Source organism: Mustela erminea, chromosome 8 (genome assembly GCF_009829155.1).
Source record: "Mustela erminea isolate mMusErm1 chromosome 8, mMusErm1.Pri, whole genome shotgun sequence".
NCBI classification, from domain to species: Eukaryota; Metazoa; Chordata; class Mammalia; order Carnivora; family Mustelidae; genus Mustela; species Mustela erminea.
In genome coordinates this window covers 85,349,652-85,373,971 of record NC_045621.1, presented here as the reverse complement: position 1 = coordinate 85,373,971, position 24,320 = coordinate 85,349,652, and the positions used below count along the sequence as shown (strand labels likewise).

Below are 24,320 nucleotides of genomic sequence, written 5' to 3'. Positions count from 1 at the left end.
TATATATAAAATAATTGAAACTATATATAGATATAATCTATATATAATGTATAGAGAGAGACTATTTCTCTCTCCATTCTGTCTATCCAAAGAGTTTACTACAATGTATGGGAATTAGAAATTATTAAGTAAATGGTAGCTAAATACCAGCCTATTCCTTCTCTTGCTAGCTGTTTGATCTTAGGTGAGTCACTTAATTGGATTAATCATGAGTTTCCTCAACTGTAAAATGGGAGGAATAATGGCACTGCAAAATGCTGCTATGTTGATTAAATATGATACTCACTATAACATCTTAGGATCATTGTACAGCACTGAATGCTCCACATAATTTAGCTATCATGTACATATGATGTGCATATGTCTACTTTCACCTATTCAAAATAATGTAAATGTGTACTGTAAACTGCAGACTTCACAAAAGCGGGTGATCATTTGTGATAGCATCTTAGGATGGGGTCTATTTCTAATATCTCACTGGATTTGTGGGTGTAGAGAAAAAGCTGGGTAATCAGTAGGTGACCAATAAAGGTTTGCTTTTGCGTATGCTAATGAGTAGATAGGACACCAGGCTCCAGGTAGCACTGAACAAGCTGATTCCTTAAGGTACGGGTCTGCCAATGGACTGTTTAATCACCCTCTTGGCCAGTGAGTACTTTTGCTACCAAATATCTTTTGAGTCCCAGAAAAGAGTTTGATTATTTCTCTGAAGGATGCACACAGGATTCTTCTCCTGGTTAAAACACACACCATATATTATAGCAGGCTGAGTGGTCTAGGCTCAGGTAGATGGCAGGGTCATTCTTTAGGCCTATTCACCTCCCATCAGAAAAACTGTCAAATATGCTGGGCAACTTGTTGCCCAAGTTTTTGATGTGGTGACCATGGATATGCACAGCTCAGGTCTCTGTCAAGAGAAGAGCCTACTTACTGCTTGGAGCAGAGTTGACAGGCTGTCCCAGCAGTTCCCACTATAAACTCTACGACCAACCTTTCCCTGGTTGCTCCCACCAGTAGCTGAGTATGGTAAGGGCACTAGTGCAGACCGGCTCACTGAGACTTCTTCCTCTGACCTGGCTGACAATTTCTCAGAACTTCCCCGCAGTCTGGGAGGCTTCCTACCCAACTTTACTTTCCCCTGTCTTTTCATAGGTATCAGACCAGACATGTGATCTGAGATCCTGTCCTATTTAGTCCTGCTCCTTTCTCCTTTACCCAAAAGAAAAATTGAACCCCTAGAATCTTACATGTCAAATTCTGCCTTGGCTTCTCAAAAGATCTGCATTGACACAGTTGGTAATATGTTATCATACCGGAAATAGAGCTCCATTCCGTAGGGATGCTATCCTGGAGCTATTCTATTGCATGACCTCACATCCAGGAATCTGTGCCCTTCAGTGAAGAGAATATGTTTGTGATCTCTGCCAGAAAAGAACCTGTTAATTCATGCAGGAAGGAAACTAAATGTTTCAAATTCATTACCACAATTGTAGATCCCTCAACTCAGTCTTATAATTTGTACCTTTGTATAAATATATTTATTTAATATGTTTACATGTTCATATACATTAATTTAATTCTCCAGTTAGCCTATAATCTTCTTAAAGGTGACAGTTGTAACCAATTTATATCAATTTGTGCTTTCCCTTCTGAGATGAACACTTTCGAAACATGACAAGTAATAAATGTAGAATTAGTAGTTGTATAATGAGTCCAAGAAGAATGTTTGAACATTCAGATCTAGGTTCAAATCCCAGCTGTGCCGCTTCCTGTCTGTACAACCTTGGCCATGTTTGCCTCTTTGAGCCTCAGTTTTCTCATCTGAAAAGTGGGTTTTGTGAGGATGAAATGAGAAAGTGTAGTGAACACAGTCTCTGGTGAAGCTAGCCATCTCTGGGTGGTATCAAGAGTTAATTTTACAGAAGATAATGTTCACTATTTTTGTACACTGCAAGTGCCCGTAAGCATATTTCATAACAACATGTACTTCACAAAATACAAATAAATTTGTATTTGTATAACTTTTTTGTGTCCCAGTTTTAAGGAAAATTAATCTTTATCCTGGACTCTGCTCTCTAAATGCTCAATATTTGTTATATTGCTAAAATAATATAATATGTATAACAAAACATAATTATAACATACCATAATCATAACATAACTGTACTATATGTGAAAATATAATTATAACACATTATGATGTCCTTCATTATATTGTTATTAATGCTTTTTACTTATAGTAATTATTAATGAAAAACGATCAGAGTAATCTTGAATTCTTTCGAAACACAAACAACATATAAGAAAGCTGTGTTTAGTTGAGTTTCTACTATACAAACATTCATCTTACATAGATTTACGTATCTTATTGTCTTTATAAGCTTAGAATATCCTGAGTGACAGGCTTACAGTAAATTGCCCAAGGCCTGTTCTTTTGGCTATTGTGAAACAGGAGGCAAAAGTTTTCCATGATTTACCTATCTCCTTATCTTATCTTCTCAAGGCTGGGCTCCTATGCCTCCCAAGTTTACCGCGGGCTGATGGGAATGAAGTACCCATGTTGATAAGGGATAAGACTGAAGATAGCTCCCAAGGCCTGCCTTCTCTTTTGGGGTAATGTACAGTTTAACAGTGACCTTCAGAAGATGAGAACCTTGTTTTTGTTTTCCAATGAAAATATCCTAGGTGGTGAGAATATTACACTATGTAAGCACAAACCACTGGGGAGTGGATTTGGGTGTGTGACTACATCGGTTAGCCCTGAATCACAGCAGAGGCAGCCACATCTTCTAATCACTTCAAGGTGAGCCTGCAGTTTTCACCCTGATATCAGAGCATTTAATATTGCTTGGGAACATACCCTAATTCCTACAGAAACTGGAGTTTTTGATAACTGGATCAAAAGATATGTGTGCTTTCTGTAAGATGTCTAGTCCTTTATTCTGCAATGGTAAAAATATGTTCTTCCTAAGTACCTATAATCTTCTACTTCTTATGGTATATAAGCCTGAATTATCAAAGAATTAATGAAGATGTCCATAAGTGATAAGCTACAGTAAGAAAGATTCTGACTGAGGGGGTATTAAATCTGCCATGTAAACTTTTTGACAGCTAAGAAAAACATGAAACTAAGAGAAGATATTTCAGTGGGTTCTCTGCCCAGATGCAGGCTGAAGCTTTATATCACAGTGAACAGAAACGATTACCTTCTGTGTTAATACATAGTTTTTAACAGTGACTACTCCCAAGGTTCTTTCTGTTAGCTAACCTGAATATTTTATGCTATAGCTCAGGAACATTTTTCTTGTTTCCATATTTTTAAAGTACTTTTTGATTCATAGCGGAAAGAATTTTCACATAGTATTTTCCCATCTGCTTTTAATTTGCTACTAGAATACCTCTGCCTTCCACTGATCTAATTCCTGTTTTACAGAGAGCTGCTTTACTCGGCCTCACCTTCGTCACCCTGGATTCCCTTCTAGCCTTCCTTTCTGACTAACATGTAGGAATATTCACATGCATATACGTGACAACTGTAACCATTACATCCAAAAGAGCAACCAACTCTGATGCTCTTTGCTCTGAAACATTCCACAATTTTATCTGTATTTCTCCATGGCTAACAACACACTTTTGTCACTCTTATCCAGAACAATGGAGTTTCCCAGCTTTTGTTTTTCAGTACTCCCACTGATAAACATTTTTGAATGTTTTTCAAATATTTTGAAACATCAGCTTCAGTTATACCGCTTATAAGTGGACTGCTCTATCATTTTATTATATACATTAGAAAATGTATAATTTTATAAATTTTAAATGTATAATTTTATACATTATAAAATGAATGCTAAAAGGTGAGACTTTTTGAAGAATAAGAAAAAAAAATAATGAGAAATAGAATTTCAATTCCTTTTCTTTCTAAATGAATTTCTTAGTATCTCCTTAAGGGAAGTACATCCCATGCACCCATCTTTGGAGACTACTGTCCTAAGATAGAGCAATAATAGTATTTTAATCCATGTTCTTATCTTTTAATTTGTCCCCTTAAATTCATCTGTATTTAGCTGCCAAGGTGATCCATTTGAAATGTGTACTTGGCCTTGTCATTTCACTGCATAAAGCAATTCAGGGGTAGCCTCTCCCAGGAGCAAGTCCAAGCCCTCTTGTACAAAACTTTTCACATCCCCCACCCGCCACCCTCCACCCCTGCCGTTACATTTTAATCTCTGTCTTTTGCAACAGACTTCCCATTTTAATACCATGAAAAAGTTTGTAGTTTGGCTCTGCACATCCAACTTTTATATCACTCAGTGTTTTTGCTCATTCTATTCCTTTCACCTGGAATAACACTCCCAATCTTGAATCACCATTCCAAGATTCATTCTTCAGAAGTCATCTCAAGTGTTTTATCTCCTTTTTCAAGAATCTTTCCCAGGGTGATTTTAATTTCTAGACAATATAGGCATAGGGAAAAAGCCTATGCGGTTAATCAAGATCTACTGTAAGATTTAGCAACCAGAAGGAGGGAAAAAAACCTGCAAACTTGAAATGAGTATGTGTTTACTCACTTAAGAACATGACATGTCATTATGTCAACCAATCAGCTGCTATTGCAGCTCAATACAAATGTTCTTTATTTGAGTTACACAAAAATTATATTCATCTGTGATGGGTAGCAGCATTTTACTATGTTTCCTATGGTATGGTCTAGGACCTCAAAAAGTAGTAGTGCATCCAGGCTACCAATGTCATAGAATATCCTTGTCTTTGTGGTGTAACTATATGGTTCTGAGCACTCAGATCATTCAGATTTTATGTTGAAATTATCTCATATGTCTCTATTCACTTTTTCTAGAATATAGCAATAATCAATTTAGAGCAAAAGGCTCATATACCAGGATTTCATTTCCTCACTGTATTTTGTATAACAAACTGCTCAGTAATCAAAATTTTAACTGAAAAAATTTAGTGAAACTAAATAATATACATATATCTCAAATACAAACATTCTAAGCATTAAGTAAAATCAAAATTTATAAAACTATAAATATTATAAATATATTCTTACTCTAACATAGAAAATTAAAATGATACATAAAATACATTAAAAAATTAAAAAAATATACAAATGAAGACAATTACATAAAATTAATAAAAATATTTGCTCTTTTAAAAATAATGATGTGTGATGCCTGGGTGGCTCAGTTGGTTAGGCGTCTGCCTTTGCCTCAGTTCATGACCAGGAGCCTGGGATGGAGCCCCGTATTGGACTCCTGAGCCTTGCTTCTCTCTCTGCCTGCAGCTCCTCTGCTTGTGCTTGTGCTCTTTCTCTCTGTCAAATAAATAAATAAAACCTTTAAAAAAATTAAAAAATAAAAATACTGTGTTTCATTTCTTGAGTTTTAAGTATTTTTTTTGAAATTTTCTTCAATGGCTGAAATAATTATTTTTGAAACTATACTAATTGGAGAAGTGTTAAGAAAATAGGTATAAACTAAAACCAAATATATTACTCTAATTACATTATCATCAAATAAAATCATTTTTGTTTGATAACTTTAGGAGAGCATTGTAATATTTCTCTCTGGAATTTCATCCAGTCATTTCACTAATAGTGATATAATTTTGTTTCAAATAAAGCATTTCTAGTTCATCTTCATTTTCTTTTTTGATTGCATATGGATGGAAAATTCAATGCAGGGTTACCTTATCAATAGTAATACTGGTATGTTTACATTACATTTGTTCAGAAGTTCTCTGTGCAATATCAACTTTGCTTTGTTTGCTCTCATTTTCTAACTTACCCAGGGTATTATGAAATTGTAGAAGAATATTTTTAAGTGAGAGTACCTTTATATCACTTGTGATTTTAACACTGTATGTAACTCTTTGAGTGGAAATGATGTTCATTTGACAAGTGATTTCACTACAAATTGGTAACTTTTCATTAATGTTGATCTCAAGATGTTTTTATATTTGTCTATATATTTACCTTTACTAAAGAACTTGATATTTTCATATGGTTTTGAGTTGCTGTCTGGCATCCTTCCATTTCAACCTGAAGGACTCTTTTCAGTATTTCTAGAGGCAGGTCTGATGTTAATGACCTCCCTCAGCTTTTGTTTATCTGGAAATGTCTTATTTTTCCTTTATTTATTTTTTTTAAAGTAAGCTCCACAACCTTTTGAAGCCCAACATGGGGTTGAACTCATGACCGTGAAATCAAGACCTGAGCTGAGATTAAGAGTTGGATGCTTATCTGACTGAGCCATTCAGGCAAAACCTCTTCTCTGTCATTTTTTTTTTTTAATATTTTATTTATTTGACAGAGAAAACTCACAGCTAGGCAGAGAGGCAGGCAGAGAGAGAGGAGGAAGCAGGCTCCCTGCAGAGCAGAGAGCCTGATGTGGGGCTCGATCCCAGGACCCTGGGATCATGACCTGAGCCGAAGGCAGAAGCCCTAACCTACTAAGCCACCCAGGTGCCCCCTCTCTGTCATTATTAAGGAGAGTTTTGGTAGATATAGAATTCTTGGTTGCTTTTAAAATGTTTTTTTCTTTCAGTACTTCAAATGTTTTATTCCCCTGCCTTCTGGCCTGCAAGGTTATTACTGAGAAATCTCCAACAATTTTATTAAAGATCCCTTGTATGTGCTGAGTCACTTTCCTCTTGCCACTTTCAAAATTCTCTTTTTTTCTTTTAAGAGTTTGATTAGAATGTGTCTTGGTGTTGTTTCTTTGAATGTATTCTACTTGGAGTTCATTGAGTTTCTTATATTTGTCATGTCTTCTGTCAAATCTGGGAGGTTTTGAGCAATTACTTCTTTAAGTAAGCTCTCTAAATACCTTTTGCTTTCTCTTCTCTTTTTAGGACTCCCATAATGTGTGTACTGATCTATTTGATGGTTTCCTATAAGTCCTTTAGAATCTGCTCACTTTTCATAATTTCATTTTTCTCTTCAGATTCAATAATTTCAAATGAACTGTCTTCAAGTTCACTGAATCTTTTTTCCACTTGTTCGAGTTACTGTTAACCCCCTCTTGTATATCTTTCAATTCAGTTATATTTTTCAGATCCAAAAGTTTTATTTCCTCCACCTTTAATCTCTTGATCCCAAGTGTCCATGGGTATGTAGAATCCTTGCAGTTTTCACAAGTCATGGCTGTTGCTTTCTGCACCTCTTCCTAGACTGGGATTTGAGTCACTTTTGTCCATCTGTGCCTTAACTTGGTTGACACATAGACCAGTGCCTCAGGCAGCTTAAATCCAGGTTAGAGAGTTTCAAATTTGGCCCACACTCTTCTCCTCAGGTCACTGAATGAAACTGGAGTCTGATTGGACTGCTGCTTGCCCCAACCTGGGGGAGACAAGGGTGAGTAAAAACCTCCTGAAATTTTCTACTATTTTGTATGTGTTTCTTCTTGGTTGGGTGTTTGCTTGGTTTCTGTAGATGTCTGATTGAATTACAGAGTGTCTGAAAAGTTATTCTTGTCAGTTTCAAAGGTTTGGTTTAGTGTTTTCAGAATTTTTAAAGTACCACAATCAAGAGTCATTTGAAATACACCAGTCTGATTTCTTTAGCCTCTATTGGTGTAGTTGTTTCTTTGGGCTTGAGTTTCCTCCTTCATGGCTGACCTATTTGCTATGGCCTCAGATGTAGCTGGTCAATGGGGCTTCAATATCCTTTGCCATGGTTAACTACTCTAAGAAAAATTTCAGAACCACTGACTCTGGCCAGAGGCTGTGTTTGAGAAATTTTTATCTTTCTGCCATTTGGAGAATGAAAGACCTGTTTAGGTAGAGACACCACCTAATTCAGAGTAATATATATATATATATATAGTATTTAGGTAGGGAAGAAGAGGTAAAGTGGAGTTGGGATGGATTGAGTGAGGGAATTGCAGGAGAAAAAGGCCTGAATGGGCTTTAAGTGAAGATTTCAGGGATGGGGTGTTGGGAAGGACAGGGAAAGGGGAATGATGAGCAAAATTATTCACTCATGCTCAGAATATGTTATTTCCTCTATTCACCCCTTGCATTCTTAATATTATAAAATAACATGATCTATATCATATGGCAATTTGATCCATCTTTGTAATTCTGGTATCTAACGGGGCATATTAAACACTTAATTGGTACTCAGTGCATGTTGAGCTGATATGACAGTTATTTAGTCTTAAAAGTAGTTCTGAATACAGACCTTTAGTATAGAAAGAAAAGTAACTTTCTTTAGTAAAGAAAGTTATTTATTATTAAATAATGTTACATGAGTCTGTCCATAAAGTATACGACAACTACCTAAGGTTGAAATATGTGTGAAAAAATTTGTAAATGCATGTTACTTTTATCTCTATGAAGTAAGAAGGAGATTATGGGGATGATGAATATTATTTTTTCCTTAACATAGAAGTTTCTAATTCTTCTATTTTTCTCTTTCTCAATTAGTCAGTCAGCAGTACTGAGGATGTGTTTGCTCAGGATTTTGTGATGTGTTATCAGAAATATTAAGAATGTCATAGTTATGGTCCTAGGAGAATAATACAATAACTTGCTCTCATCTCATTTGGAAATGAGTTTATTTTTTTCTAAATGAGAATTCTTAAACTTCTGTCCTGTTTTATTTTCATTTTTGATGAGTGAGATATGGAAGAAAGTGGAAGAATAACCAAATTTAATTTTCTTTTAAGAGACAGTCTTGTGTATAGGAAAGGGCCTTGAACTCAGCAGCAGCATATCCAAGTCCTAGCCTTAGCTCTTTCACTCTTTACTGATCAAAGGAATTTAACTCTTCATTTTTTTTATGTTAAAATAAGTATAACCACAGTTCCCTTACCAAGGTACTCCTAACAGAGTTTTGGGGAGTCTGAGTCAGAACGTTTGTGAGAAGAGGCTGTAAAATGGATTGTTGTGGTGGTCTTTCCTTTCACCCTCTGATTTGTTCTGTTTTCTCTGTTGAAGGAAACACTCAAAAAATTGAAGGGCAGAAATTGGCATCACTGAATGCCCAATGTAGTAGCCCATGGAGAGCGTAAGTTGCCAAGAAATCTTCATATATTGGAAACAGGAATATTTGGAGTGTGTGTGTGTGTGTGTGTGTGTGTTATGAGATCATGTCTCCCCCCAAGCCTCACAATTCTCTAAGGGCTTTCCAACCACTTAGTATAAAATCCAACATCCTTCCTATGGCCTTCAAGACCCTTTCTCTTACCTCAGATTTATTTCCTCCTCATTCCTCTCCACTCCTACATCTTTGTTGTTACACAAACATCCCAAGCCCATTTCCTGCTCAGGGCTTGTATATTTTAATTCTTCTTTCATAATTCTGTCATTTGCATGACTCATATTTTCTCTTTATTCAGGCTTCTACTCAAAGGCTACCTCTTCCAAGAAGCTTTCCCTGATAATTCATCTACAATGTTTTCTCTTGTCTTTTTAGACCCATAACCCCACTTTATTTTTGTTCTTAGTACTTAATGTTACTTCTCTCTGTTTTTTTATCTGCACTTTCAATTATTCTTATCCTCCACTAAAATGTAAACTTCAGAAAGGCAGGAGCTTTGTTTGTTGTTTTTCCAGATCTGTGTTCAGTGCCTGACACATTATAGATGATGAATAAATAATTGTTGAATGAATAAATGACTGGCTAGATGAGTGAATAAATGTAAGTGTATATTCTGTGACCTCTATGTAAGATTTGCAGCCAAGTCTGTATTTTTGGAAGTATTATCTCTTGCTGTAGGTTAAGCACCTGATTGTAGTTAATAGCACTTAGCTTTTACCACTATTTATAATATCCCACTCTTCTGCTCTTGCCTCAAAAGCCTGAATGGATTCTTTTAAGCCACTGCTTTGAAGGCATTTGTATATTTTTCTAAAGATGTTTAATGAGTTGGAAATAACCATGCATGAAGCACTTTTAGTGTAGCCTTTATAAAGTTAGCCTTTGCATGTAGAAGTCTTGTTAGATAACTCACTGGATAAAAATGTATTCATTTACTCAGATTGTTTCTTTCATGGATGATTTTTGAGGATGCTTTTCAAGTAGTTTAAAATATGAGGTTATAGCAGAATGACAAGACACAGATCCCTAAAACACAGAAATTCAAACTGGGCTCAGGCCGAACTCTATGGGCAGTTTTCCTGGCAGCATCACCACATAGGCAGTTAGAGGCAACTCTTCGTACGAGGCCGTGGCTTGGCCTGCTGGCACAGCTGTCAAGATTGAGGAAAGCAAAACTAATCGTAATGGGTGAGATTCCAGATTTTAGTGCCCTAAACACTTATGAGAGTAGCTGCCCTGTAAGCAGAGGAGAAATTAGAGAACATAGGAAATTATGGAGAACTTAGCACAGTTGTATTGACTCTGACTTGGCTACCACAGTAGTGCTGAGTTTTGTTATGACGGCAGTAATGTTTTTAGCAGTAGGACATGGCAAAGGGTGCTGAGATACAAAGGTGAGGAGCAAAAGGGGGAAGTCTATAATTCCCTATTAGGTAAAGACTGAATGTGCAGACAATGTGTAGGTAAACAGATGCAACCATGTTTACTCCTTAGTTAAGAGTAAAACTGTATAGCACAGGCACCTGGAGACTTTACAGAGGGAAGGAGACACTTTCAAAAATTCATTCAAAAATATGTAGAGTAAGAGAAGAGGTGCCAGGCAAGAATTTTTCTTTGCAGTCTTTCTTCTTCTAGTTGAGGAGAATGGTTTATTCCCAGTTTGGCCAGGAAAATATTTATCCTAATTTTCTTTGTTTGCTTTCTTCTTTTGCAAAAGACAACTTTGAAAGAAACGTTAGTCTGCTATGCTAGGAAGTTACTTGCTGAGCTCTGATATGACAATGGAGAGCATTGCTGTGAGCCAATCAGGTGCTGCCTGTGGAGATGTTTTTGTTTACAGCATTTTCACACATACTTATTCAATAAAGCTTTTGTTTTACTGATATTGGAAAACAGTGCACTGCATTATGCTGTGATTTTGAAGTGACAGTGTCAGTGGGACTAGAGTAAAAGATTTGAAGGGAGTTGAGGCTGAAAACGAAAGCTTTGTTTTTGCTTAGTTAAGAAGGAAAGTTTAATTTAAGATTTTTTTCCCCACTCTTGCTTTCACCACTGGAAAGACAAAAACAACCAAATAGTAAGAGAACAACAGCAAAACCAAACTTGTGTCTCCTTGCACTATTTTAAGTGAGAGACTGTAACTCCAAATCCATCTTTGTGTTTCTTGGGGAAATAAAATTCTCATGACTGCTCATGTCACAACTTATGATAGGCAAGACATATTTAATTCTCAATAAGTAATATAGCTCAATTGAGTCAAAACTTGACATTCTGAAAAGTGCCTGTTTAAATAAGATAAAGTGATATTTAACCAGCAAAGAATGGTGTCTGTTATCAGGGTTCCTGTGATCAATCCAAATCATAATGAATTTCTTGCATATATCTGAGTTGTATGCTTAAAACTTAGACTTTGAAAAGGTAAGGCAACAAGTAATGATGATAAACCCACCATAGGACAAATCGCTGACCTCTGCTACAACTCTGCCACTGGCATTCTGATTGACTTTGGTGTGCTGCCCAACCTCAGCAGGCCTTCCTCTTCCTCATAGGATTGGATGAGAGAACGTAACTGCACTATGTCTAATATGTCTTTGGGTTTGAACACTCTATGAATCACCTTGTTTCAGAAAATAAGTCCTTCAAATGTATGCAGTAAATTCAGAGTTAAATTATTATTGACCTTCACATTCACAGAAAGAGGAGGTGATTGTGGTTTTCCTAACAATGTTCCCACAGTTCTATTTTTCGATCATAGTACTCATGTTAATTGGTAATTGTTTCAAATGTCCTTGTCCTCCATTAAATTTTGATTCTTTGCATTCCTGATGTGACGGCTTTTCCCATCTTAAAAAATAATTGCCCCATGATAATGATCATCTTTTATCACCTTTGTTCCTCTTCAAATTCTCGAATAATGTATCATACTGTTTCATTACTTACCCTCCTTATTTGTCTAATTCCCGATGAACAATCACTAGTCATTTTTTTCAAAATACTTCTCAGTGGCACCTGACCTTGTCACTTGCATCCTACCTTATAGGAATTTGTTCTCAGTCATTCCTAATATTCACTGCAAGCTCCCCAGCTGGTATTTTCTGGGAACTGAGGCTTGACCTCTTCTCCTCTTTACACTTTTCCCCCAGGCTCCTAACTGATACATTTGAGTTCTGGAACCATCAGATAACTTATAGTTCTCAAATTATTGCCTTTAGTCAAGTCATTGCTCCTAAACTGTAACTGCCTTCTGGTTAAATTTACTCAGACACTTACTGGCACATCAGGTTCAATGTGTTTAAACCAGAGCCAATGGCATCTCTTTCCCTACTTCCCAGATCAGGGATTTGGAAGCTTTCCAGATTCTTTTTTTCTGCGTTATCCTCCTAACATGGTCCTAGCCTCTAATGTATCCTAAATCGTAGACTGCACCTTCTTTTTTTCATGGAATCCATCAATATTACTTTCACTTACACTTCCAGCACTTCCCACTGGAGTTATTATTTGGTGTTTTATCAGGTAAAGAAACCTGATTTTTTTCTCGTCCATTCATTCACCATACTGCAGTCATAGGAATTACTTAAAACTGTAGATAGTATCACACATTTTACCTACCTAAAATCTTTCAATGTTTGCTGTTGCCTTCCAGACAAGTTAGAATATCAGGGCATTGGAAGGGGAGGTGAACCATGAGAGACTATGGACTCTGAAAAACAATCTGAGGGTTTTGAAGGGATGGGGGGTGGGAGGTTGGGGTACCAGGTGGTGGGTATTATAGAGGGCACGGATTGCATGGAGCACGGGGTGTGGTGCAAAAATAATGAATACTGTTATGCTGGAAATAAAAAAAAAAAAAAAAAAAAAAAGAATATCAGGGCATGAAACGCCCTTTTTAAGGTATCTACTTCTGAAAATAAACGATTGAATTTTCACCACCTGCTTTTAGAAGCTTCACAATAGTCATACACACTACTTAAAATTCTCTGAACTTGGCATACTGCTTTATATTTGTATCTCCACAGTTTCCTTACCTGGACCCAACTGCATGAACTTTTCTATGACATGCCCGTAAGCACAATTGGTTGTTTTCCCTTTGAGTTTTTAGTGAGTATCCCCCATACTTTGTCCAGACCTCATTTATCTTCTCTCATTAACCATGTTTTATCTATATCTGAATTCCCAGTACTGAATGCTGCTCCTGTAAATAATAGTTACTGGGTATGAACAAAGCATCCAATATCTCAGAAAATAATTGGGAAGTAATACTTACAATGCAACCATTTTACTAAGGATTCTGTGATCTTTTCTTGTGGCTCTTTCTCCCCATAAAAATAATCCATGAGTAAAATAATTAAAGCAGGGGATAGGTTGGTATTAAAATCCTGAAGGATAACGTGGCTGTCGGTGGGGAAAGATCAAGAGGAGGAAGCTGGAGTATTTTGGGCACTTCTGAGGGGGAGATGGAGACCATCTGGAAAGGAGGATGCTGCAGGAATGAGAGCCAGGACGGAGATAAAAGTGAAGGGAAAGGAAATGGTGGCTGAACAACATCAAAGAGGCAACCCAACTGAACAAGTCACTGTGCACTCACTCTGGCAGAGATACAAGTGGGTGGCATTGGACGATGTATCCCAATGGTTAAGACAAGAACGAAGAAACGGGGACATAATTTGGTTTAAGACCACTTCCTCCAGGGTAGCTGGGCTTATGTGCTCAGGACAAAGTAACAGGAAACAACAGAGTAGGGTTCTGATGTTTTCAATTTCTTTTTATGTGCAAATGTATCTAAGTGTGTGTTTTCTCCTCTGAATAGCTCTAACTTAAACTATTAATTTAAAGAAGTCCTTATTAACATGTTTAGCTCTTTTTCCTTTTAAAGAAATCCACCCAACCACCCTGAGTATGAATATGATTTTAGGTAATGCCCCTCGTTTCTGAAAGAAATAATTTCTCTGTTCGGCCATGGGTTTTTTTTAGCTGAGCTCAGGTAGACCTGTGGATAGGATATTCATGTGATTGAAACAGGATACTGTATTTCTTTGCCTTAGGAAAAAAGATTATAAACATAAACATCCTCTTCAACCATTTGTTTACAATTAATTGCTAATGATAGATAGAATGCTTTGAGAGCAACAGGAAGTATAAATAATATAGGAAGAAAAAAGAGAAAAGAATAGTGTTAACAATAACAGTTGCAGATGGTTAGCGTTTTCCCTGGAAAGTATTGTTTTAAATTTCTGTTAAATCTTGCCAGATTCTGGGAAATTGTTTGATCTTAAGTAAAACATGTTGCCACTACTTCAGTGATAGTAAATGCTGCTGAAACATTTGCAAAATAAAGACCAAGACACTGGAAACGCATGAACTTATGTGTTTAGGTGATAAATCCATAAGTGCCATAAAGAAATTACTTTTTGTGTGTTTGCGTTTTCAGAAAATCAAGTTGGGTCCTTCAAAGTATTCATACAACATCCATGATCTGAACTGTGGGATTTTACTTGGATGGAATTAAAATTTTTAAAAATCTCCCAAAACCCTTTTAAAATGCACATATGCATATACATTTTTCATATACCTGCAATTAATTCCTTCCTTGTTCTGTAAACAATGAAAACAAAGCCAAGTAATGTTCAGTAATTATGCTGGTAGTAATTCTAGATACTGAGAGACTTTAATAGTGTGGTTGAAAGGAAATACTTGAGTATGTTCTGTAGATGCTCGGCTGACTCACAGCTCAGTGTTTCACACAGCAGTGAAATGATGAGACATTTACTATTGTGTTACAGTCAGACTTATTTGACTGTTTATCTTAGGAATTGTAGAAAGAGATGTGAGCTGTGGCATCTCCAACTTGAGGAGTCATTAATCAATGAGAATATGGAACCAAAAGCCAATTAGTGTTAATGTGTGCATAATACAAAACAGCAAACATGGAAAAATAAAAAACACAAGATAAAGAACTACAAAACACTCTCCAGTAATGGTATGACTACTAATATACTAATTTCCTATTGATGTCAGGAGAGGGTTGGTATTTTAAGTCACTTTCACATTAAGAGCAATTCTACTTTTGTCTATTTACAAATTCAAATAAAAACAATAGGTTAGTATCAAGTGTAGCTTCAGATACTGATTTACCAAGGAATCTGAGGAAGAATCTGAAAGACTTTAAAAATGGTTTTAGGGTATGGGTTATTCTAAAGAAATTCTTTGGAAGTTGTCCCTCTTGAATTTACAGTCACAAATTTATATTCCCTTTGTGATAAAAGTGGAAATGATCTGTCTTCTGTTCAGATTGCTGGTCAATATGTCAGTCAGATCAAATGCCACTAATAAGACACTAAAAAGTGCTTCTGAGGAAAGGGGGATTTCTTTAACAAGCCATAAAGTGCTTTTTAATCCATTTCTTACTTGTTAAAAGCATTATGACTCTTATAGATTGTTCTATCATGATGTGGTTTTAATCCTTCATGAGAAGTGAAAATGCATTGTGGAATTCTGAAATATAAGTTAAGAACTGAGTCTGGATAGCCTCCAATAGTAGGCTTACCCCAAGTCTGAGGTAATAACATAGTTCTGGAAGTATTGTACCCAATGAAATGTGGAAGATTTTTAAGGAAGGCTATAAGAATTTTTTCATGAATTAAATTTTTAAATTTACTTTTGACTTCTAAAGAATTTGGTGTCTCATCCTCTGAATCAAGTCCCTTCTAGAATACCAAACCAATGAGTAATCATGGGAACCCTATGAAGAAGCAAAGATAGTGTTGCCTTGTGGATGAAAGAGACTATTTCATTTATGTGAAATTTAGTTACTTCTGGGAGTAAGAGCAAAATTACCAACCTTTCTTCATTTCTAATTACTTCTTTTATAGGGACCACCTCTTTGATTAAATTAAGTCAGATTTTACTGATAGCTAAATGTAGAGATACAACAGTGAGTAAAATCCTAAAATTAAGGTAGAAGGATAGAGACCAGGGTAGAAGGTGGTGACAAGTTCATATCAATTTGCCTGCTGCATGGAGAATGAGTTGCAGAAGGGCAAGGATATGAGATGAAATACTATTGCAATTGTCTACATATGGAAATATGGTGGTTTGGAGTGGGATGGTAGAATTGATGATAGGTTTGGGACTGAAAAATACCTCATGATTAAAGTTGCAAGACATGATGATGAGGTGGATATAGGGGAGGAAAAGAGGGTGGGGTCACGAGCACTGCCTCGTATTACTCAGTAGATGGGAGAGAACACTGGAAGTGGGCCAGGCTGGGATGGAGAGAATGAGCATAAGAATAGTAATTTATCTTGAAACATTGGTGACATATTTAATCTTTTTCACCTTTATATTCTAGACTCAATTTAAATAGTTATATCTCAGTAAAAGGTAAATCAGTTAATTAGTGAGGGTATGATCTATGTCCTTTATACAAATATATAAACATATGTATTTATAAATATATAATATATTATATATATAATATATAAATATATAAACATATATACAAGTGTGTGATATATTTGATTTTATATATTTGTATAAATATATAAACATACATATGTTTATATATTTATACTATATATATAGTATAAACATATGTGTGTGTGTGTGTGTGTGTGTAGAGAGAGAGTGCACACCATGATAAAAAAGTAAAATTTTACATTCCTTAACACGCCATCACTCCTATTTTTTATATTGTGAAGCTTTTCTCAATTAAGATTTATATAGTTGCTTTTATGACTCTCTTAACAAAGTGAAAAGAATTTGAATTCTCCTTGTTTCTTGTCTTCTTATGAATACTGTGTTTATTGTCTTTTGACTAAAGGTCTTTATATGGAGCATCTTACAGTTGCCAATAATCTGATAGATCATGATAGGCATTTAATTTTGAATGTTTGGAAGCAAGACTTTCCAAGCATGGTTTTTCTACTCATATATTTTTTTTAGGATTTCTTTCTCTTGGTCAGAGAGTGTGTGTTTTTGCTTTAGGAACTTTAAAAGAGACTTCTCTGCTTTGTCTCCAAGCCCACTAACTAATCTAAGGATCAGGAAATAGGACTGACACCTCCCCCCATACACATACTCACACACACACATGCGCGCATGCTCACACACACACACACACACACACACTCATGAATTCTCTTTTAAACAAAAATTGAATTGAAGAACTATACCAAATGTATATGACCAAGTTTGGAAAAGAATGTTAATTATTTGGTTCTGTCTATGCGGGCAAATGATTGAATTTTGTGGTAATTAATTTGAATATAGCATTAAGAAAACCTGATTTGAAGATCTGGGTTCTCATTTCCTACTGAATTATATACAAGTTCTTTGGCATAGCGTTTAAAGCGTTCCACAGCGCGCCACTGAGCCACTTTTCTATCTTTATCCTCCTCTAATCCTCTCTCTCTAAGCTGTGCTCCAGACAAACTAGATTGCTTGTCATTCCCTACTTTTCCTAATACTACTCTCTAGACCTGAAATCTTTTGCTTTCTTACCAGATCACTTCCCTTCTTGCTTTTCATTTCCTGCCCATGTCCTATTCAAAATTCTCAAAATTTTGATTGCTTTTCTCTCAAGGCCTGTCTCAATTGTTAGCTGTACCATAGCCGTGCTTGGTTATTTTTCCTGAAGCATTTTTAATGCTTTGCATCCTTCTCTTTTGCTTTAACCTTGTAAAACTCCTACTCATCCTTGTTTTTCTTGTTGTGACTATCATAGTGACTTGCATGTATCATAAAACCAATAAGTATGTTTTTGAATTAAGTTGAATCATCCCCACTGACAGCCACTATTTATGTTAGACATTGGGAAATTATTCAAATCACGAAATCATCTTGTTTGCATAGACAAAGGTACTGTACCAGGCTCTCCCCATTATATTGCCTCATTAGTCCTCATTCACCAAGCATGGGTTGAACACCTACTAATTGCAGTGTGCTGTGTTACTCTGTCCTGGAAACAGGACCAAATATAATTACATAATCATGTGTCAGGAAAAATATGTAATTATGTGCATCTCACATATTCAAAATAAATTTCTAAAATAAAATAATTAGACTAACTTGATATCAATTAAATCTTGTCCAAATAAAGACGGAACATTCAGCTTTGTTCAATCTCATGTAAATGCTGATAAAGAGAGTTAATCCTTCCACTTGAGAAAAACAATTAACACATATCTAACCCAGGCACTCATTTATTCAAGAACTTTCTCAAACAAATTCATAAGTGAAGAAAAATTTTTCTTCTCAGTGCCTCAGTTGTTTTTTCAAAGGTGCTTCCAAGGATTTTGTTTCAGAATCTGATTTTGGTATGTGTCTCAGGGTTGAGGCAACAGAAGGAGAGTTGAAGTCTGGCAGCAGCAAACAATTGTGGAAAATTTGTGAAGTAATATTGTCCTTGCAACATTTTCCGGCCTACTTTTCAGGACCCATGGGCTTTAGATAAGCATTAGGTATGTGTCCAAAATAAACCACTGGCGTTTTAAAGCCACTGTCCATCCTTGGTGTAACTTTCTCACAAATCATCAACTTCATAAGATACACTCTTTTTCCATGATTAAAAAAGTTGGGGGATGGAGGACTACCTGGGCATGTGTGATCTGACAATGCACTGTTTTAACTGAAGAATTTCTGCCCAACAGTGCATTCGTAAAATGACCACATGATGATTTGCAAGCCAAAAAGCATAAGAAATGCATTATGGGTAAGCAGTTTATTTTTGTTATTCTTTTGAAATGTTCAGCTGGTATTAAAAACAGATCTTTTGAGCTGGAACAACAGTGGTACAGGTAGACTTCCTACTTTTGGAAAAGATCTGGTCTTTAGCTTATGGGAACCAAGCCGAAGCAGATGTGAAAAGTTCAACTAAAGGAAGAACAGATTAAACGCACTTTTGTGGTTGAAAAACCAAAACAGATGTTATTATTAAACCACAAAAACCTGGGTACATTTAAGTAACACTAGGTGTCTGAATTTTAAATTTGGATTTGAAATAATGAAGACATTTGAAGTTACACAGGCTGTTGTGTGCCACTAAACTCTTAATCTCAAATCAAGCAGTTTGCATATTAAAAAAAAATTTCAAGAACATCGAGTATCTGTCATTGTTCTTATCATTTGAAAATGAGAAAGCATCTGATGATAAAAAAACAAATTCTTTTGGTGATTTTTAAATCATTTTCCAAAGCATTTTGAAAATGTGTGTGTGTGTGTGTGTGTGTATATATATATAGACAGCTAGGACAGGTCTAGACTACTGTTGTTACAATGTAAATCTTAGAGGGATGGATCAAGTCACAGGGGAGTACTAAGGCAGTACCAATACCTGAATGCACAGACCATTGGAACTTCCTGGAATACTTCCCATATTTGACCGCTCTACCATGGGATATAAAATGGTATGGAGAAGCAAATAAAACTCAGAATTGCTCTGCAATGGCATGACTACTCTTCGATATTGAATTTTGTCTTTCTCAATAACTTTTGTTCTAATATGACATCCCTTTTACTTCAACACAAAGAGGTTAAAAGCCCAAGTTAAAAGGACACAGACACCAGGTATTATCCAGTGGAAAATCCTGAATTTTTCACTGGAGAAAAGCCAGCAGAGAGAGAAGGTGGGAAAGGGAAGGTAGCAGTGATTTGTGTCAGAGCCTGATTGTTAATCTAGGTATGTTTTACACATTAGGCCAAAAGGGATGTATTTAGCTAAAATGGACGTTAAGGATGTGGTCTTTCACCTCTATTTGGAAAAATGAGTGTTGTGTGATAGGCAATGATTTAGGACAGGTCTGAAAGGATGCCAAGCTCTCACATCATATGATCTTCAAACACTGGAAGTGAAAGAGTCTCTATTAATTCCTGTTCAAAGAATTCTGTTTTTCATTCTAGTTCCAAATTGGGAGAAGAAATGGGGTGACTCCTAAACTGTTTGAGGTATTTTTTCTAATCACGAATGCTTTTTGTCTCCAAATGAGCCATTTCTATAAAGATCTTAAGATGATTCCAACTCACACCCTTCATTCTCTCCCTCACTCTGCCTTCACAACCTTGAGAATCAGGTTTGAACATTCTGCATGGGAACGACTCGTGCTTTAGCTTAACGTCTTCGAAGACTCATGATGTAACCAGACTGTTATATCATCCTATTGGTTACTTATTGGACTCATAATGCTCAGATATATGTTTTATTAAGAAAAATATATTATCCCAATTTCCCTTTTTCTTTTTAATTTCAAAGTGTGGTTATTAGAAAATTTAAAATAACTTAAATGACTTGCGTTTGTGGCTTGCATTTTATTCCCATTGGACAGTTCTGTCTGGTAAAGAAGACAGAGAGAGAGAGAGAGAGAGCAAAAGAGAGAGAAAGGAAGAGAGAGAGATAATGAGAGAGAACGAAACATGTGAGTACTTTGAGAAAATAACATATTACATGCCTTTACTTTATGCTGTACTCAGCCCTTAGCAGCATAGTTTTGACTGTGCATGAATTTCATTTAAAAATAGGGTCAGCAGTAAGTGATTCTGAGATGGTAAGTAATAAGGCAAGATCTGAAAGCATGTACCTCTTGGGTGGCTAGGGCAATATAACAAAGAGGAGAGATGGTGTTTCAGCTCGGATGCATATGAGAGGATGTCTTTGCCTGGCCTGTGCATAAGGGTAGTCAGCTCTGGATGGTGTAAACCACATTCTCCAGGACTGTACATTCTAGGTAAGATGTAGATGTGCATAATTCAGTGGAATTCCTTGGAAAAACTGTGAAAAAGAACATAAATGAAGCAATGAAAATATATAGGAGATATATAACTCTCTAACAATTGGGAATCATTTATTAAATCATTCTTAAGTTACATAAATATCCATTGAGCTTCTCTTGATGTCCATTCATACCTCTTCTAGACAGTAGAAGAGGAACCAAAAAAACAAAATCTATGCCTTTCTGATTTTTGCATAAAAAGAGGAATAGAAGGATGACAAACGTGAAGACGAATGGTTAGTACGTCATGTTTTTCTATGAAGAAAGTTGAAGTAGAGCAAAGGGATAAGGGGGCAGGGAGTCTTAATTTAGAAAAGGTGTTTAAGGAATTCCCCTTTGGAGAGGGGACAATTGAAAAGAGACATGGCTGAAGTGAGAAAGCAAATGAAATGGTAACTGTGGGAAGACTATTCTAGGCCATGATAGTGGATGTTCACATGTCTGAGGCAGAGGCTGTGTGGTATGTATCTGAGGAATTACATGGGAGCAGTGAGGCTAGAGAGGAGTGAGGAACAGGGAGAACTGTAGGAAGTAAGGCTACAGAGGGAACTGGGATCAGGTGGTGCTGGATCTTGGAGGATAAGATACCCTCCACCTTACTCTTGGAGGGTAAGGCAAGGATTCAGAAGTTTATTTTAAGTGAGATGGCCAACCTTTGTAGAGTTTTTGTTTTGTTTTGTTTTTAAGATTTTATTCATTTATTTGACAGGAAGAGGGAGAGAGATCATGAGCAGGCAAAGAGGCAGGCAGGGGCGGGGGGGAAGCAGGCTCCCCGCTGAACGGAGAGCCCGATGCGGGGCTTGATCCCAGGACCCCGGGATCATGACCTGAGCCGAAGGCAGAGGTTTAACCCACTGAGCCACCCAGGCTCCCCACCTTTGTAGAGTTTTGAGCATGGTACAGATGCCATCTGGTTTTACATTTTAAAGGATCCCTCTGATGGGAAGTAGAACATATATTCTAGTGAGGCAACAAAGGAAGAAGACTGATGAAGAAGCAGTTCAAACAGGCTAAGTTAAAGCTGGTTATAGTTTATACTAGAGGACTAAAGTGGAAGTGGTTAGAAACGGTTGAATTTTGAATATATTTTGTAAATGAACCAAAGGGTTTTCCTGATAGGTTGTATTTGTGGGAGAAAGAAAGAAAAGAATCAGGGATGACTCCAAGGGTTGGGCTTGTGTAGCTATAAAAATGGAATCACCATTTATGAAGACAAGGAAATCTGTAAGAGACCATAATAAGCAAAAGATGCATATTGTAATCTACATGGACTCCACTAAATGGAAAGCTAGAAAATGTATAGCTAACAAGTTAAAATAAAATGATTAAAATATTTGATTAACTAAAAAGAAAATTTAAAAAAAGTATTAAACCAATGATTCAAATAGAAAACAAATAAGGTGATGGCAGACATAAATCCAAATATTAGTGATCAGCTTATTTTTTAAAAAAATATTTATTTATTTATTTTAAAGAGAGAAAGAGAACACATGAGTGGGAGGGGCAGAGGGAGAGAGGAACCAAACAGACTTCCCACTGAGGGTGGAACCGGTGTGGGCCCCATCTCAAGACCCCAAGGTCATGACCTGACTGGAAACCAATGGGAGCCTTGGCTGCCTGGGCTACCCGGGTGCCCCCAGTAATTATTTTATATGGACTAAAATGTCCATTTAAAACTAGTGGTGGTGGGGGGTGGGAGGTTGGGGGAACCAGGTGGTGCGTATTAGAGAGGGCACGGATTGCATGGAGTACTGGGTGTGGTACAAAAACAATGAATACTGTTATGCTGAAAATAAATAAAAAATAAATTAAAAAAATAAAGATGTTAGAAAAAAAAAAAAACTAAGATGACAGAATGGTTAACAGTAAAAGTTGAAAACCCTGTGATAGGAACTGGTAGGAAAGAGTGAAAATTAGAATTCAATTTGGATATGATAAGTGGAGATGGTTAGTTGGCACTTGACTATTGAAGTCTGGAGTTCAAAAGACAGATGGAGACTGAATATGTCAATTTGAATCACAAGAATTTTCAATAGTTAAGAATCCATCTTTCAATTTCATGGTTAAATAGTGACTTAGCTAATTGGCTATTGAGTACTTAGTGGGCATGTTTTAAAGGGTATTCACATACCTTACTGATAATGTATTAATAAACTTGTAAGATTTCTTTCCTTCTGGGATTCCATATACTATCAAAAAAATATTTCACTGCCAGGGAATTCAGACCAGATGGTTGCTATAGTCTTTTCCAAATCTAAAGTTCTACCCTTAGAAGGTAAATCCAGGATCAGTGCAGGTGAACCATTTCATTTCTCCACAATAAAATGTTCCTTGTTGTGTTTTATCTAAATCATGTGAAACAACTATGAAGGCTACTAGCTCTTAAACTCCTCGCAAGGAGTTCCAAGTTGCCCTGAGACTAATTTTCCTTGATAAATGCCATCAGGCAATCACTGGTACAATTTATTTTGCTAAAATTTTATTTTGTTAAAAATATTTGGAGATTTGGAGATATATATATGTGTGTATATATATACACACATATATATGTGTGTATATATATACACACATATATATGTGTATATGTATATACACATATATATCTATATATTTGGAACAGTGGGATTCAGATTTTTTTTATTACACTTTATCACTACTTTTCTAAATGTGTGACAAACAAAATCTAAAAAATGCTTTCTTTATGTAGTTGTGTTTTTTTAAAGCCTATACACAATTATTATGGTAAGAATTATAATTCTTACCACTATAGCTCTTGATTTGGGGCTCATATTCAACAGATGGTCTTTTTGATATAAATTTTGGTATTTGTTATACTGAACCTAACTGATATTTGGAATTTAAATCCACCGGTTTATAGTTTGCTGTTAAATGTTAGCTTCATTGGCAATTCTATATTAGAGAAATCTGTTTGCATATTGACTCTGTATTCCAAAATATTAACTCTCCTCCAAGCTTTATGTTATAATAAAAATGAACACAGTTCCTTCTGTATCTCCTAATCTAAGCCATTCACAAAAACTTTCAGGGGAAGTGACAGAACAGAAGCCCATGTATACCCTATCAAATACAGTTCTTCTCAGCTTGATAATTACCAAAAGCCTATATTTACATTTCATCAGAGATAAATCTACCATAAGTTAATTGTGTTATATTTTCTACATGGCACCAATAAGGGCAATTTTAGCGTACTGAGAGAGGTAGAAAGAAAAAGTTCTGTACATAATGGAGTCCTTCCTTCCCTTCATTCTGCTCAAGTGATGCATATTTTCGTTGCACTTCTCATGGGATTCCAAGTGTTCATAAGGTTCTGAGTTTGATCGCTTTGTCCAGCTGAGTGTGATTCTAGTTTTTAAAGATTTGGAGGGATAATCCAATATGGTCTGTAAACATGAGCCATCTACTTCATATAATGCTCAATCACAGAAAAATTATTAGTTCCATACCTGCAGAAAAAAACTGGCTGTGTTCTTCTTACC

At 36.1% G+C, this 24,320-nt stretch overlaps 2 long non-coding RNA genes across 4 annotated transcripts in view; both read left to right on the top strand.

Annotated features, from left to right (window-relative positions):
- Positions 1-24,320, top strand: part of LOC116597892 — a 143,080-nt gene that overhangs the window by 75,282 nt on the left and 43,478 nt on the right. For 2 of the 3 annotated variants that reach the window (XR_004288838.1, XR_004288837.1), the window contains one exon: positions 7,311-7,372. This is a non-coding gene — a long non-coding RNA (uncharacterized LOC116597892). Of the gene's footprint in view, positions 1-2,685; positions 2,804-7,310; positions 7,373-24,320 lie in introns of all 3 variants that reach the window. The other variant, XR_004288839.1, reaches the window with a different exon arrangement.
- On the top strand, positions 17,199-20,417 carry LOC116597893. Its single transcript, XR_004288840.1, has 3 exons — positions 17,199-18,519; positions 18,709-18,770; positions 20,380-20,417. It is a non-coding gene; the product is annotated as an uncharacterized LOC116597893 (long non-coding RNA).